We start from the raw sequence: 16,938 nt of genomic DNA on the forward strand, positions 1-16,938 counted from the left end.
AATTTAATCTAGTACAGCCAGTCCCCTGGAGAAGTGCCCAGGGGTTGTTTATGGGAATAGGGAAGTAATCAATACACCATCAGAGAGGGAGCCAGATAATTTAGGTCATGTTCACCTGAGGGAGGGCAGACCTTGTAGAAAGGGCATCTATAACCATGGTTGAGGGAGGGAGAGGAAGAGAGGATGGGAGGAAGGAAGAAACAAAAAAGAATATGTTAACAGGGAGAATTTGAACACTTTTGTCCTGATCAGGACAATGAGGAAAAACTGACAGTTTTCTTTAAAGATGTCCCCTGCCAGATTTATTATTCCTCAGACAGAGGTTTATTAAATGCCCCCTTGGTTTCTTCTCACCCACAGTTGCACATTCTGGAGCAGGCACTGAATTCCTGTATTGCATCCTCTAAACTTCTCATCCATAGCTTCTCAGCTCATTGATGGCAGCTGACAAATTCCTGTTCCAGCCCACAAGTGTGGAGGAAACTCACATGGTACATTTCCTTTATCCTTTATGTGTCTTCGGGTAGACACATCCCATTGTTCTAGATCATGTTTGGGCAATGAATAAGAGAAGTAAGACCAACCTCAGCATGAGCTACTTGCTTATTCCTGCATTCAACAAATACCTTTCTACATGTGCAAGTGTATTTGTTTCTACCTTTTAAAAAGGTAATATTCATGCATGCTAAAACTTTCAGTTTTACAAAGGAGTTTAAAGTGTGAAATCAGTCTCCTTTCCACCCATCATAACCCTTTTCCAAGTACTCTGCCCAGAGGCAGCTCTTACCACCATTATTATTTTTAACGTAAGATAACATTCTTGGCACTGGTACCTTGCATTCTTTTCTCTTAACAATACGCTATGGACTTCATTCTTTGTGAGTATGTGTAGATCTGCCTCAGTGTTTTCAGTGGCCACATAAGATTCCATTTTATGTGCATTTAGGTTGCTTCTAGTCTTCTTGTTTCTTTTTTGTTAAATCTTTTGAGCTTCTTCAAGATTCGAGCATCTTCAGGGGATCTCGTCCCTGCCCTTGAAGACTCCCAATCTAGTGGAGGAGACAGGCGTAGAAGTAATTAATTGATGATTTGATTAATTAATGTTTGGGCTACACTCCTGACATGAATCCAGGACTACAGAGGCACACAGAAGACGCATAAATCTCCTTGGTGGGGGCGCAGAAGGCATCACAGAGGAGGGTTCAGGGATGCTCACCTGGTGGACATGCAGGTAAGGGGGCAGGAGGAAACAGCCTGTGCCAAGGTGGGCTTAGGCAGCTGCAAGAACGAGCGACAGGAGGAAGGGAGAGACTGCGCAGCCACTGACCACCGAGGTCTGCAGATGGAGCTAGTCCCTCGTCTAAGCCTCAGCATCCCCAGCAGACAGACGCTCCCTCCTGCTTCTTCTCTCCCAAGTCCCCCAAGCAGCTCAATGCACAAACCTCAGAGAGAAATCCTCCGGCCTAAGCCAGGCCTTCTGGGCATGGTATTTGGAGTCCTCCGTGGGAGCAGCGCCGGCCCCCTCGGTGTCCCCCTTCCCTGCGGGAGCGGAGGCGGCACTGTGCACCTGCCTCTGAATTGTGCTCGGCAGTTGCCTGCCGGGAGCTGAGTGACACAGCAGGTGCCTCCAGCCTGCAGACAATTCCATATTTCTATGGAGCGTCGCCACCAAAGCTTATTATCTAGGGCACTAAAGTTTGGGATTAGGGGGATTCGGAATGATTGTGTGATTCTCCACAAAGCTTATCTTCTAATAGACCAGCTGCTTTATTAGGCCGCCCCCAGCCGCGCCGGGCCCTTCCCAAAGCATCCCGAGTCCCAGGCAGCCGAGGGGGGCCCTTGAAGGCGGCAGTGGCAGACAGCTGGGGGTATCATATCACCCTCAGTCTCCATCTGCGAGTGTTAAATTACGGGCGGCTTCCAGCTGGGCACACCCAGGCTCCCACCTTCCTCCCACAAAGCCCTCCCCCCACGTCAATGTCTGGCATCTGCCAAGGACACGACATGACCGCCCTTCCCCCGCTGGTCCCCACTTCTGAACTCTGAACGGGCCAAGCTTGGGCATTTGCCTGCTATTAGGGCATCACTGGCACGGGGTGACCGTGGAGTGCAATGGCGTGGAGGGCTGTGGAGAAGGGGGTTACCGTGAAAATTTCTATTGCACGCGGGGCTCTGCTGGAAAGCGGATGGGACTGTGCACCTCGGAATCCCAAAGAAGCTGGCATGCTTAGCAAGCTTCTGAGTATTTTCCCCTAAACAGGAAATTAATTCACCCTTTGTTGTAATGTGGATCATTCCCACACCCTCCTCCGTCCCACTGCGCAGTTCCTTTTCTGGTTGGAGCCGAGCATGGGGACGGTGTCTCTTCAGCCCCTTGTGATCAGGGGCACTGGACTACTCTCATTCCCTATCCCTCCCTGAGAGCTTCTTTCGTCCTGGGTCCCTGGCAGAATATCTGCTCAGAGGAGGAGTTTATTAATAAGCATTGATAAGCATGCTGAGAGGAATAAGGGAGTCTGTGAATAAGTTTGAGACATAAGGAATGTGTGCCCTGGTTTTCCAGTTCTGCAAAACACGAATTCTATCACTTTCTTTGCAGGACTGTTGTGAGGGTTAGAAATAAATGTGAGACAAGTGTAGTGTCCAGCATTTGGCATGTGCTCAATAAGTGTCACTGTGATGATGATGATGTGGTATTATTATTGCATTTGTTGTCATTATGTATGACCTGTAAACACATTCATTACCATGGCTTCTGTAATGATCCTACTGATATGAATGTGGGCAAGAGATATTGACTGTGCGTCTAGCACGCTCAGTCAGAAGGGCCTGACTGTTGTGAATGAGCTTGAGAGCAGGACTAAGTACTTAAGCAGTGATGAGAGTGACTAAAGTTTATCTAATCTGTGCTCTGTTCATTCACTTATTCATTCATTCGACAACCAAATTCTAAGCCCCTACTATGCGTTAGGCACTGTTCTAAGCTTTGGGAAAACAGCAGTAAATGAGAATTTAAAAGTCCTTGCCTCTATGGAACTCATATTTCTTTGGGGAAGAAAGAAAATAAAATGTACATTTGAAAAAGAATTTCAAATTGTGATAAGCCCTACGAAGAAAATAACCAAGTGATGGACTAGAAGCTGATTGTCAGGGTGTGGTGAGATGGGTGAGTGACCTGGAGGAGGGTGGCCATAGACGAGTCTCTGAGGAGAAGACAGTCGAGTGAAGACCTAAGCGATGAGAATGAGGCAGCCTCATGAAGATCTGGGAGAAAAGTGCTCAGGCAGAGGGAACAGCAAGCGCAGAGCTTCTAGCAAGAGAGATGCCAAAGAAAAGGCCAGTGTGGCCAGAGCAGGTGGGTGGGGAGCAAAGGGAGGGGAAGTGACAAGTGCCGAATGATCAAAGTCCTTGGAGGCCCCGCGGGGGTTGGGATTTCATTCTTTCTTTTTCTTATCAGCTTTATTGAAGTATAATTGACAAATTAAATTGTAAGACATTTAAAGTGTCTATATTGTGATTTGAGATACATTTACATTATGAAAGGATTCCTCCCAACTCGTTAATTAACACATCTATATATATATAATATGTTATATATATATATATATAGGTGAGAACATTTAAGTTCTACTCTCTTACCAAATTTCAATGTAGGATTTCATTCTAATTGCCATAGGAAGACAGTGGAAGGATTTCAGGAGTCGAATTACATGATTTAATTTGTATGTTGGGGAGGCCCTTCTGGCTACTGTGTTCAGTGTCAGCGCACTTGCATGAAGAGCCCTCACAGCGTCAGTCAACACAGATGCCACAGCCTATCACAAAAATTCAGAAAGCCGGGACAAGAGGAGGCCTGAGCCGCCAGAGACCCGGATCTAGCAACGCACGTCAACAAGAAGCCCAAGAAAAGCCTGTACTGAGGACAAGTTCATATGAAGTTAAACTATATTGACATCGCATTTCCTACAGGTCTGGGACTTTTGCTCCACTTAAATGAATACCCAGGGCAACTGTAAAAGTTTAAGATTTCGAGAAGAGCAAGCGATAACATCTGATTATCTTTTGAATTGACTACCATGTCTGTGGGTGTTTTTCCTAAGTCCCTGTCCCTTACACACATATTGCAAAACTTTCCTCAACTCTTTGTTCCCCTATGATTTGATATGAGGAGACTCACATAGGACAGCTGCTTCATAGGGAAGAAGGTAAGTGGCCCTCATCCCTCAGTTTGGAAAGCTCTGGGAATATTACACAGAGACGCATACAAGGTTTACTTGTATGCTTTGTCATTCTGTTACAATTCCTTGTGAGTCTGTGGTCTGGTGGGAAATATATAGAATTAGCAGTCAAGAAAGGTAAAGTTTGGTTCTGTCTCTGCTTCTAACTAGCAACACAAACTTAGACAAGATATTTGTTCTTTCGGGCCTCAGTTTCATTTCTATCATATGGGTCTAGATTAATACTTCCTCTCCAAACAAACAAACAAACATAATTGAGAATAAACATAATTGAGAATCGGATGTAATTTTTAAAATCCTCCATAAACATCGGACTAGATATCACTTAACCTACGTACAAAATCTCCTGACAGTCCAAATAGGAGACTCCTGTCTATACCTGCTTTCATATACTTCACACACATTGCTAACACACTTGGTTACTGATTCCTAAACTCACTACATAGCATTACAGAGCAGAAGTAGATTCAAAATGAGAAGAATTCTTGTGTACTGTCATCAAGGACATAGGATGCCATGATCACTGGGTACTGGGACTGTGTCACTGTTTTTTGTAATCATTATTACATCTTGCATATACCAGGCACTGAATATAGACGTTTGCTGAAATAAAATGGATGCTATCAATTGTAGCTATTTTTTGGGGGGGTCAGAAAACTCAAGAATTCAAACAGAATTAAATAAATGCCTAGGTGAGTTAGGGTAGAGGCAAAGAGCCTGATACAACTTGAGCCTTAAAATCACAGTGGTAAAATATACAACAGAGTAATAGTCAACTATACAATGATGATCTTGTACTCCCAAGAAATAGCTAGATTGCGGACAATCTTTATAAAGGCTCTCTTTATAAAGGCAAGAAAGGCTTTTATACATTTCAGCAAAATTCATTTAGATTTTTAAAAATCCAAACTGTCAGTTATCCAGAAGATAGAGATATTTAGAATAAATTATTTGTTATTTGTTTTTACACATACATTTATTGACAACTTAAAATATACCAGAGAGAATCAGGCATGACATAGACAGACAGGGTCTCTTGCCCTCATGAAATCTGCATTCAACTGAGAGAGCCAGAAAATAAGCAAGTAAACACAGAGAAATACATAAGGAATTTACCTTAGGAATCTTAGTGATTCAGGGTCTCCTCTAATAAAACCTCACAGGTCCATCTAAGGAGCAATTAAGAAATTATATGTGAATGTGCTATAAAAGTTAAACGCACTCTCACAATGTAAGTTTTATTAGTAATAAGTGGTATAAAGAAAACTATCAGTTATTAATGACCATCTTATTGCTATGTATTCAGATTTGAAAAAAGGAAGTAAAAAAATGAAATCGCAGTAGTATATGAATAGTGTGATTTGACTTATGATTGTGCATTGGAAAGAAAATCTCTTCGAGGGCTTTCACTTTTTAAAAACACTTCTATGATGTTTGATTTTATTTTACAAGGGACTTGTATGGCTGTTGTAATTTAAGTGTTTTTAATGCAAAAACAGTCAATGGGATGTTCACGGGCCCCTATAAATAAGCACGTGTGCATTCAAAAGAATCAGAACGTGTGTAAGCTGGTCGCCATTAAACATGCAAAGTCTGTGCTGTATCTAGCTTGGGTAATGAGGTAGAGAGAAAAATTCACCAAGATGAACTTGGAGATACTTCCTTTAGCACAGGTGGCTGGAGAAACATGGTCATGATTTTAAAGATCATAGTCAAGGTGAACAAACATTACACTGAACTCATCCCGAGGCTCCATTACTACAGAAGAAAACAAATCTTCATGATCCTGACGAATCCAAACTGAACACTGCCTGCCTAGACAAATCCCAGCTTATCAATCAGGCTGCTCCAAGGAAGCTAATCCCTAGCGCCCCAGCCTGCCTGGGATTCACTGCTCACTCTTTTGCTCTATTTTCTCTCCTCTGAGTACACAGATTATTTAAATGGTGTGGCCATCAAAACAATTGGAAAGCAAACAGGCCAAGGTGAGAAAGATGCCTAGAGTGTTTCTGAGCAAGATTTAAGATTCTCCTGCTCCCAGGAGCAACAATTTGCATTTACCTGGAGCATCAAAAACAGCCCTAAAGGGCTTCCCTGGTGGCGCAGTGGTTGAGAGTCCGCCTGCCGATGCAGGGGATACGGGTTCGTGCCCCGGTCCAGGAGGATCCCACATGCCACGGAGCGGCTGGGCCCATGAGCCATGGCCGCTGAGCCTGCGTGTCCAGAGCCTGTGCTCCGCAATGGGAGAGGACACAACAGTGAGAGGCCTGCGTACCGCAAAAAAAAAAAAAAAAAAAAAAAAGAGTCATGTACCACAAGGTTCGTTGCAGCTCTATTTACAATAGCCAGGACATGGAAGCAACCTAAGTGTCCATCAACAGATGAATGGATAAAGAAGATGTGGTACATATATACAATGGAATATTACTCAGCCATAAAAAGAAACGCAACTGAGTTATTTGTAGTGAGGTGGATGGACCTAGAGTCTGTCATACAGACTGAAGTAAGTCAGAAGGAGAAAAACAAATACTGTATACTAACACATATATATGGAATCTTAAAAAAAAAATTGTTCTGATGAACCTAAGGGCAGGACAGGAATAAAGATGAAGACATAGAGAATGGACTTGAGTACACTGGGAGGGGGAAGGGTAAGCTGGGACAAAGTGAGAGAGTGGCATGGACATATATACACTACCAAATGTAAAATAGATAGCTAGTGGGAAGCAGCCGCATAGCACAGCGAGATCAGCTCAGTGCCTTGTGACCACCTAGAGGGGTGGGATAGGGAGGGTGGGAGGGAGACGCAAGAGAGAGGAGATATGGGGATATATGTATATGTATAGCTGATTCACTTTGTTATAAAGCAGAAACTAACACACCATTGTAAAGCAATTATACTCCAATAAACATATTAAAAAATAAAAAAATAAAATCTAAACAAAGTACTTGAACATAATAAGTGCTCAGTAAATTGTATTATTGTTATTACTATTACCTTTGGGCTAAGTATGGTCCATGTTCACCAAAGAGTGTAAATTAGTATAAGAAACATACAGCAATGTTAGAATGAACAGATCAGAGGTCAACCTTGCTCACAGGTATAGATCTTATGACCCTTATAGTTGACATCTTGCCTATTTAGACCTATTGTACCTACTTGCCCCATCTTAGCTGACCTCCTTGGAAATGACCCCTTGCTTTCCTAGGGAGTCTCTCAGACCTTTAATTTCCCTGGTTCCCCCTGCCAGAACTATCTAATTGTGACTGTCACCTGGAATTCCACAGTGTTCTATATTATATCATCATAGGTTCAGCAAAGATCTCTAGTCATGAGAATATTCACATTGCATAACGGTCACTGGATTATCCCATCTTAAGAATAAAGAATATTTCCTACCAGATCTCTCGGCTGGACTTCTGTTGATCCAGACTTCTATTTTGTACTTTTAACAAAGTGAGTCAGTAATGCAGAAAGATCCAGGCTACTGCAGTCTGAAATGGCATCCCCAAGCAGGGAGCTGCCTACTTGCAAACCAACCTCAGAATAAACCAGTAGAATGTTTACCTATCTGCCGTGTTAGCATTTTCTGGTAATAGTCTTGGGAACTTGTCCCATAGTAAACTATCAAGTTGATTAGGGAGCCCCCTTCCCTCTGCCTACACACAGACTTTTAAAAATCAAGCTTTAATGTTTGCAGAGGCTTATTGATATTGTCCAGCTCTGACAACCCTAGTTCCACTACCAGACCTGTTAGGAGGTGACATGGACTTAGCAGTGCCTTCGACTTTCATTACTCAGCCAGATTGTGGAGTCTATCAATTATCCTAGCATTGACAGTCACTGAATTAATTGGTGCCTTGGACGAGGACAGTTTTACCCTATGTTGTTCTGACAGCTGGTTTTGATATCGGGAAGTTGTCAACTTCCCCTTCAAGGGAGCGGTGGGAGGGACGGCTGAGTGAATCAGGAGAGGACATTTCGGAATTTTTCCCCTACTCTCAGCAGCCGCAGGCTGTCCTCCTCTTAAATAGAACTGCTGACATTCTGAACCTGAGCATCCCAACACATGTCAGACTTGCACAGAGCAATCTACACTGCATAGGGCTGACAAATGAGAGAAAGACCCAGAAAAGTTCACGAAGTTATTAACACTGACCTGGGAACCCTTTAGCAATGATTTCAAGTGCCTTCAGAGGCCAGTTATACTCACTGTGCTCCACTCTCCTGGGCTCATCTGTCCGACAGGAGTGGAATTCTCATCCTGATCAGGAGATAAAGTCGCTTCAGTGGGACGTCATACATGCGGCAGGTTCTAGTCATCTTTATTTGAGAAGATGTTCAAGGTGTAGAGATGCAAATACTAAATAACTTTTAAGGTCCCTTTCAGCTTTGAGTCTATGATTCTAAAGCTTTTTGTAGCTTCCACATCAACTTTTTGGAAATCTCCTAACCAGGTGACTTGTGCTAGTACGAAAACAAAAACAAAAACGGAGCAACCTCCTGACTTTCTCTGTGACTGGGAAGAACTCACATCTTTCTCTGGAATACTGTAAACTGCCTGTAAGATGGGAGAAGTGGCCATCCTGCAGCTTTCAAATATAATTTTCCAAGATAAGGCAGCTAGGAAGACTGGAGTAGTAATCTGAACTCTCTGGAAGATAAGGACAGTTAACCCAAGTCATTATGCATACATTCCCCCTGGGTTTTTGCTGGGTGGAAAAGAAGAACCAAAGTGCTGATTTCACTAGGCCTCACTAAGGCCAGGTGTTAACTGTTCTCTGCTACAGTCATTTGGTATAACTACTCTCAGACAGTAATGCTGACCATGTGAGTTAACAACTCAGTAGGTCTGCGATCATCCAGGATTGAGTAAGAAGTGCTGAGCAGTAAATGTAATCCACAATCCATAACATTAAGCCTGGTGGAGAAATGCAGTTCAAGGACATTTAAAACAGTTAAGCAAGAAGAAAAGCAAAACTGATGTTCAGTTACATTTTCTGTGTGGCGTGTTGGGTGCATGGTGTGGAAGTGACCCCTTGAAAAGGTTAATGGCAAAGCAACTGCCTCCACCTTTAGTGAGAAGCTGGGTCTTTCCTTTAGGACGCGATTAGGTCTTTGGGAAGCTTGTAGAAGGTGTTTCTAGAAACTGTCTGCAGTGGATTCCCTCTTGATGGCTGAACATGCCAGGCCATTAATCTCCCTTCTGAAACCTCAGTTCCTCTTCATAAAAAGATTGTCAGCTTCCTTGTTTTCTGTCCTCATTACTTGGACAGAAAGTAAGAGTCTACTGTGAAAGCAGTGTGAGGGCATAAGAAGGGGGCCGTGGGTACATCAGAAAGGAAGAAGCAGAAACTCTAGGCATCAAAGTATACCTGAAAATTCATTATGCCCAAACGGCCTTGCAAGCTTGGGCCCACACGACAATAGCCATGTCAACTGATGGTGAAGCTTTTACTTAACTATCTCCACTGTCATGGAACTCACTACTCCTCATGATTTCCCTCTTCATCTTTGGAAGGCTCTGAATATTAAAATATTCTTCTTAAACTGACCTGAAATCTGTTCTCCTGCGACTCCCACCATCAATTAAATTTCTGGCCCTCTGGTACCCTATGAAACAAATCATCTTTGCATAACAACACTTTGAAAATAACTAAGCCAGCCGGGATAAATCCAAGTCTTGTAAGACCTGAAGCTTATACAATTTCAGAGGCCCTCTTTCATAAAAGTGATACAAAATTATTAATACAAAGTTAGGTACAAAAGTAAATATTTATTTTGAATAAGAAAATAAATCTCAAGAAATTACACATTTTAAAAAGCTGATAATAATCCAAACATCACAAAGCCAGAAAAAGAGCATAATAATTGTATTAATTAATTGCCCAACACACCTCTGTGACATTGTGATTTATAGTAAGAATTATATACTTGGTCTACATCCCCATTCCTGGCACAGAGCTCCTAAAAACCTCAGAATCTCCTAAGTGATGAGAAAGATAAAGGTGTGTTTTATATTATATTATGAGATGACTTTTGGAATGCACCTAAGGATGAGGGCTGGTTGGCAGGAGAACCAACCACATGATTAGATGGTTGGAACTTTCAGTCCCACCCCCCTGCCTCTGGGGAGGGGAGAGGGGAGGGAGTGGAAGTCGAATCAATTGCCAATGGCCAATGATTTAATCAGTAATGCCTATGTAATGAAGCCTACGTAAAAACTCAAAAAGACAGGGCTCAAAGAGCTTCTAGGTTGGTGAACGTGTAGAGATTTGGGGAGAATGGTGCACTCTTGAGACGGCATGGAAGCTCTGTGCCTTCTCCATGCCTTGCCTGTGTATCTCTTCCATCTGGCTGTTTTGGAGTTCCATCTTTTCAGGAATTTAGACCAGGAATCTAGAAAGCAAAATCTTTCTCTGAGTTCTGTGAGCTGCTCTAGCAGATTAATCAAACCCAAGAATGAGGTTGTGGGAATCTCCAATCTACAGCCAGTGGGTCAGAAGCCCAGGTGACAACTTGGACTTGTAACTGGCATCTGAAGTGGGAGGCAGTCTTGTGGAACTGAGCCCTTAACCTGTGGGATCTGATGCTATCTCCAGGTAGATTGTGTCAGAATTGAGTTGACTTGTAGGACACTCTGGTGGTATCTGAGGATTACTTGGAAAAACCCTACGACACACTGGAATTGGGGTGCTCAGAACTTTTACCTCTCTAATACTTCTTTGTTCCTTGCATTTTGGGGGATCAATATTCTGAATAACTCTTTATTTGACAACAATTTTGCAATATCACTTTCTAAGGGAAAGAAAAGAAAGATAATTCAATCTTTCCTCACATCAAAATTTGTCTTTCATTTTTGATAGACTAGGAAAGGTTTCTTTCAGCTACACCAGTTGTGATGGGTGACATGAGTACATTTTTAGGGTTGTTGTCAAATTTGGGAAAGCCCCTACACGTTTCTTTTGTATATGAGCTCTAAGATTTGGAAGACTTTTTCATGGACCAACTCCTGGCTCTTTCACACCTTGTTTCTCTACTTTACCTATAAACATCTGATGCCGGGCACCGTATGTATGACATTTGGGGAGTGCCATACAGCCGCCAGCCTGTATCTTCATGACACACTTGATGATAGGTGAGCAGTATAATCAGTGAAAGGCAGATTCCGAGAAGCCATTGTTATCCCAGTACAGCTAGCCATATTTAACTGTATATAGAAGTGAGTGGGGGCTTCCCTGGTGGCGCAGTGGTTGGGAGTCCGCCTGCCGATGTAGGGGACACGGGTTCATGACCTGGATCCCACATGCCGCGGAGCGGCTGGGCCCGTGGGCCATGGCCGCTGGGCCTTCGCGTCCGGAGCCTGTGCTTCGCAATGGGAGAGGCCACAGCAGTGAGAGGCCCGCGTACCGCAAAAAAAAAAAAAAAAAAAAAAAGAGTGATCATTTTACAGCATATACATATGTAAAATCATTATGTTATATACCTGAAACTAATGTAATGTTATATATTTATTACATCCCAATTTTAAAATTTTATATAAATGTGTAAATAATAAATAAAGGAAAAGAAACACACAACAAAGAAATGAGTGCGAACCACAAATGTATATCCCACTACATCCAAACTAAATGTATTCCTATCTCAAGCTCTCCTTAGCTGGAACTAAAACTATGGTCACTACTCCAACACCCTCCCGACAAACGGGCCTGGGAGGGAGGGGAAGCCCACATGAAGACAGTGGCCTTAACCAATTATAATTACAATATCTTACTTTTGTGGATGCTATTAAAACTTGAGACCATGGGAACATATGATTGGCCCCCTCCCTGGATCTTAGGAGGAGCCTGTACAAATGAGGGGCTCTGAATCTTAAGCTTCTTTAGCAAACACAGAAACCTGCCTCTGCCTGTGAGTCCTGAAAAAGAAATAACTTCCCTGGGATAAAAAGACAGCAGTTCCCCTTAAGACTGGTCCTAGGGCCAGTGAGGAGTGAGAATGGCAGAAAAACAGTGGCATCAGACAGAATCAGGAAGTGGGCCACGCATCCACGCCGTGGTGGCTGTGGCTTTGGGACATGGCACAAAGCATGATGCGTTTACTGACAACTCGATTGATCCTTGCTTTGGGGGCTGTGGTATTTTCTTCCAGTAAAAATCCGGGTGACCCCAAGGCATCAGCTCTGGAAAGAGAAAACTGGCAGTAAGTTGTGTCTCATAAAGCCAGGATAAACCTCAGAATCAGCTTTACTTAGGAGGGAAAAGTGTGTGTGCCTGTGATATGAAGTTTTCATTGAGCATATAACCAATTAGTTTCCCATCCCTTGAATGCAGCGTGAGAAGAGAAAGGCTATCTAGAAACTCGGCCCTGCATTTCGATGAAGAGATGACACGGCTCCTCTCCTTTTGTACTTAATGTATGTATACTGGACTGTGTTGCTTGTTCTTTTGCTCATTTGTTTTAAATAAATGTATGTTATCTTCCCATCTGTGAGTTTCTCAAGGATAGGGTTGTGTCTTATACTTAAAAAACTACTTTTGTATCCTCAGCATTTTTTAACATATGTTATATATAGAAGACATCAGATAATATTTCTCATTGAGAAACTTTTACATGTATTTAGATTACTCAGCAGAGTTTAACAATTGAAATGAAAATGACTTTGCATCTTTTTTATTCTCTATACTTTTTCTTCTCTTTTTTTGGCCTTCTCTATCCTTTTTCCTTAATCTATCCTTCTGTGCTTTGTCCTCTTATTTCCATTAAATTTGGGGTTTCAGGATCAGACAGAAACTGTTTGAATCCTGGCTTTGCCAGTTACTGGCTGTGTGAGTCTGGGCAAAAGACTTAACCACTATGATCTCCAATGCCTCCATCTACAAAATGTGGCTAACAGGATATCCTCTCAAAATCATTGTGAGGAGCTGATGAAATGATACAGTGAGTCTCAACCCTCTTAGAACAAATGATGCAATTTTATTGGAAATATTTTGTAATGCCTCCTTTACTATCCTGAAATAAAATTCATAAATAACGTAACCTATATACATACATAAAAAACAATAAATTCCCATATGTGATATAAAGAAGATATGAAAGGAAAGTAATTTATAATAAAATAATTTGTAAATGCTCAGGTACAACTATACTAGATAATACAACAAAATGGTCCAATGTTTGCACTTACATTTTTCACCATAATATGTGACAGTCAAATGCAGACCAATACAGGTGTGTTGTACTAGCAACTCAAGTACCACATAGCACAAAATAAAGTGCAGTCTTCCCTCAGTTTACTTAACTTTACAGTTGCATTTCTGAAAAGTTATAGGTATATTAAAACAACCTAGGCAAAACATACTTTTTAAATAAGATAAAGCCAGGTTCTAGACTCAGATAGTTATAAGCAGGTTTTCACCCATGAGCCCTTTGAATGTCATGTGAGATGCAGGACAATTCTTCCTTCTGCAGAACTATTCCAGGCATTGCAGGATGCCTAACATGATGCATGTTTGTGCCCCAACTGAGTTGTTTTTTTCCATCTCCAACAACAAATTCTCCAACACCAACTGGGTATCCAAAATTTCAGTTCAATTCTGACGCTATCCAGAGTTAGTGCAGATCCCACAGGTTAAGGGCTCAGACCCACAAGACTGTCCCCACTTCAGACGGTAGCCACAAATGGAGTGTCCAAGCTACCCACCCTTCTTACCCACTGACTACAGACTTGGAAGTCACCACTATTTCCCTACTCCAGGTTCAATAACTGATTCACGGAACTCAGGAAAGTGCTATACTTACTATTACAGATTTATTATAAAGGACGCAACTTAGGAACAGCCAAATGGAAGAGATATGGCCAGGTATGGAGTTGCAGGAGCTGCCAAGCTTCCATGCCCTTCCTGCGCATGCCCCCCTTCTAGCATGATTTAGGGAGCTTTGGGGAGGTTTTATTACGTAGACACCAATTAATTTAATCATTGGCCATTGGTGATTGACCTCCACCTCCAGCCCCCTCTTCCCTGCACAGAAGTGGGAATGGGGCTGAAAGTTCCAACCCTCTAATCATGGCTGATCTTTCTGGCAAGCACACCCTATCCTGAAGCTATCTAAGTCCCCCATACCTTTCCCCAAACTCCCCGACCAAGCATCATCTGACTACAATTCAAAGGACACTCATCACTTAGGAGATTCCAAGGGCTTTAGTGGCCCTGTGCCAGGAAACATGAACAAAGAGCAAATATTTATTTTTTATTATACCACACCACCCCATAAATATCAGTAGTACTCTTCAATTATTATGACAACAAAAAGTGGCTCCACAAATTTTCAAATGCCACTTGGGAGTGGTACCCTCTTGACTGAGAACCACTGAAGTAATATATCTCTAAGTAGCTAGGATAGTGCCTGGATTATAGTAGAGGTGCAGTCAAAGTTATTTGCCTTTCACTTGTCACTTCCACTCTTTTTTCCCTCCATCAGTTGCATGTACCCTGAGGCACTGAGGAATTGTAAAAGGGTGGAAGGACAACTATGTCCAAATCACCCTTTTGGGAATAAAGTCATGAGAAAAGCAAACATCAGTTAACTAGATAAAAATCCATTCCCATCCATGGAGCGCTTAGACTTTTTAATTTTTTTTCTTTTGTCCTGTTAGACATCTGTACTCTATAAAGACACACATCCACCTAATTAACTTATTCGTAGATGGGAACTTCATCATGTTCAAATAATTTGGGTGCAGCTGCCAAAGGATTAGGGGACTCATCTTGGTTGTGTTTGCTTTGAATGGTATTGAAAACAAGAGTGACATCAGACTTCTTTATGGGCATCTGTTTCATTTCATAGGGACACTGAAAAGGAATTGCTTGTTGAGGGAGAAGCACATTTGGCAAGGGGGATTCCAATGAGTACCTTCATGGTACTGACAATAACCAGTGTCAGCTGAAGATTCCTGGTTCTATAGAATATGTGTCCTTCGGGAATGACCACAAAACTTTGAACTTGGGGCTGGGGGCAGGAGAGGGCTTTGGAGAGATAAGGTGATAATAAATTGGGTTCATTAGAATCCTTTCTGGAACTCATTTTGATGCTCTTATCTGCCAGCTCAGTGCACCTTATGGATGTTAACTCCTTCATTCTCATAATGTTTCTCTAAATTCATTTAGAACGGAGACATGATAGTATTTCAGAAGATAAAGTACTTCAGAAAGCCAAGAGAAGAACAATTTTGATGAATGTACAGGTGAATCGTTTAAAATCTCTCAGGTTCTTTGCTCTTATAGAAGTGGTGGAGTCTTGATGAGATAACATTGAGAATAAAATGTCAGGTACATCTCTTGAGATTTTATTAAATTATCATTTAGAATAAGATGTATTATGTATATAATAATAAAAAATGTCTCCAAGCATTGAAACAAGCATTTCAAATCCTCACAACAGCACACAGTAGGTTTTACCACCCATTTTACAGATGAGAAAAACTAGGCTCCAAGAGGTTTTATACTTTGCCAAAAGTCTCACAGCTAAAAGGATGAAAGTGAACTAGGTAGGAACAGAATCTCCCTGACTACAGGAGCCTTGAGGTTTCTACTTTCTTACTCTTGGGTTTAAAATATGCTAGAGTAAGTTCTTACTTTTCTTTGCACTGAGGTAGTATCTCAGTCTTTCAGGTATAGCACAGGCAACGCATTTAAAAATATATAATAAAATTTAGAGGTTAAGCAAAAGGTTTGATAAGTTTTATAAAATTAAATAAAAATTTTGCAGGGCAAGAAACACCTATTAAAAAGCTCAAAAAAAAAAAAAAACAAAACAAAACCCAAAACAAAACAAAAACTAACAAACTGGGAGGATATATTTGCAACATATACCACAAAGGGCAAATCGACTTACTACATAAAGAACTCTTAAAAATTAAGTGACAAAGGACCAAAAGCATGATAGAAAAATGAAAAAAAGACATAAACAGACAATTCACAAAACAGCTATAAAATGGACTTATACTTACAAAAAATATGTTCAAACCCACCAACCTTTATTAGAGAAATGAAAATTAAACCAACACTCAACTTACATACTTTTTCCTATCTATTAGATTGGGGAAAATTAAACAGCAGACAACACCTTCTGTTGGCAAGACTATGGAGTAACAAGCATTCTCATACACTTGCTGACAGAAATGCAAACTGGTACGACCATTCTTGAGGGTAATTTGGCAATGCCTAACAAAACTACATATGTACTTTTTTTTGATCCAGCAATTTTACTTGGAATCTATCCTGAAGATATATGTCCAACAATATATAAAGACACATGCACAAGGTTATTCATTTCAGCATTGGTTGTAACTGCAAAATATTAGTGAGAACTTAGATACTGATACATAGGGGAGTGGTTGAATAAACAATGCAGAGTACTCGGTATTCTGAACCACACTGTACTCAACAGAGTACTGTGTAACTGGTTTTAAAAAAGCTGGAGTGATTTCTAAGATATGCTGTTAAATAAAAAAAGCAAAGTATATAGTGTATTTACAGCATGTTACCCTTCACGTAAGAAAGGAGATAGAGGAAAAAATATAGGTATCTGATCATTTGTGCAAAAGAAATACAGAAAAGATAAACTAGAAACTAATAGAATTCGTTACTGAGAGGTGGTGGTTGGGAACAGGATGGAAAGAATGAGGAATGGAAGGGG

At 41.4% G+C, this 16,938-nt stretch overlaps 1 long non-coding RNA gene across 1 annotated transcript; it reads right to left on the bottom strand.

Moving 5' to 3' along the window:
* Positions 1 to 301: 301 nt before the first annotated feature.
* On the bottom strand, positions 302 to 11,544 carry LOC113624881 (uncharacterized). Its single transcript, XR_003434504.1, has 4 exons — positions 8,453 to 11,544; positions 5,355 to 5,407; positions 834 to 1,049; positions 302 to 542 (listed from the first exon to the last, which is right to left on the bottom strand). It is a non-coding gene; the product is annotated as an uncharacterized LOC113624881 (long non-coding RNA).
* Between the last annotated feature and the right edge of the window lie 5,394 nt (positions 11,545 to 16,938).

Source organism: Aethalodelphis obliquidens, unplaced genomic scaffold (assembly GCF_003676395.1).
Source record: "Aethalodelphis obliquidens isolate GAN/ISIS:26980383/991018 unplaced genomic scaffold, ASM367639v1 scaffold14, whole genome shotgun sequence".
Taxonomy (NCBI): domain Eukaryota; kingdom Metazoa; phylum Chordata; class Mammalia; order Artiodactyla; family Delphinidae; genus Aethalodelphis; species Aethalodelphis obliquidens.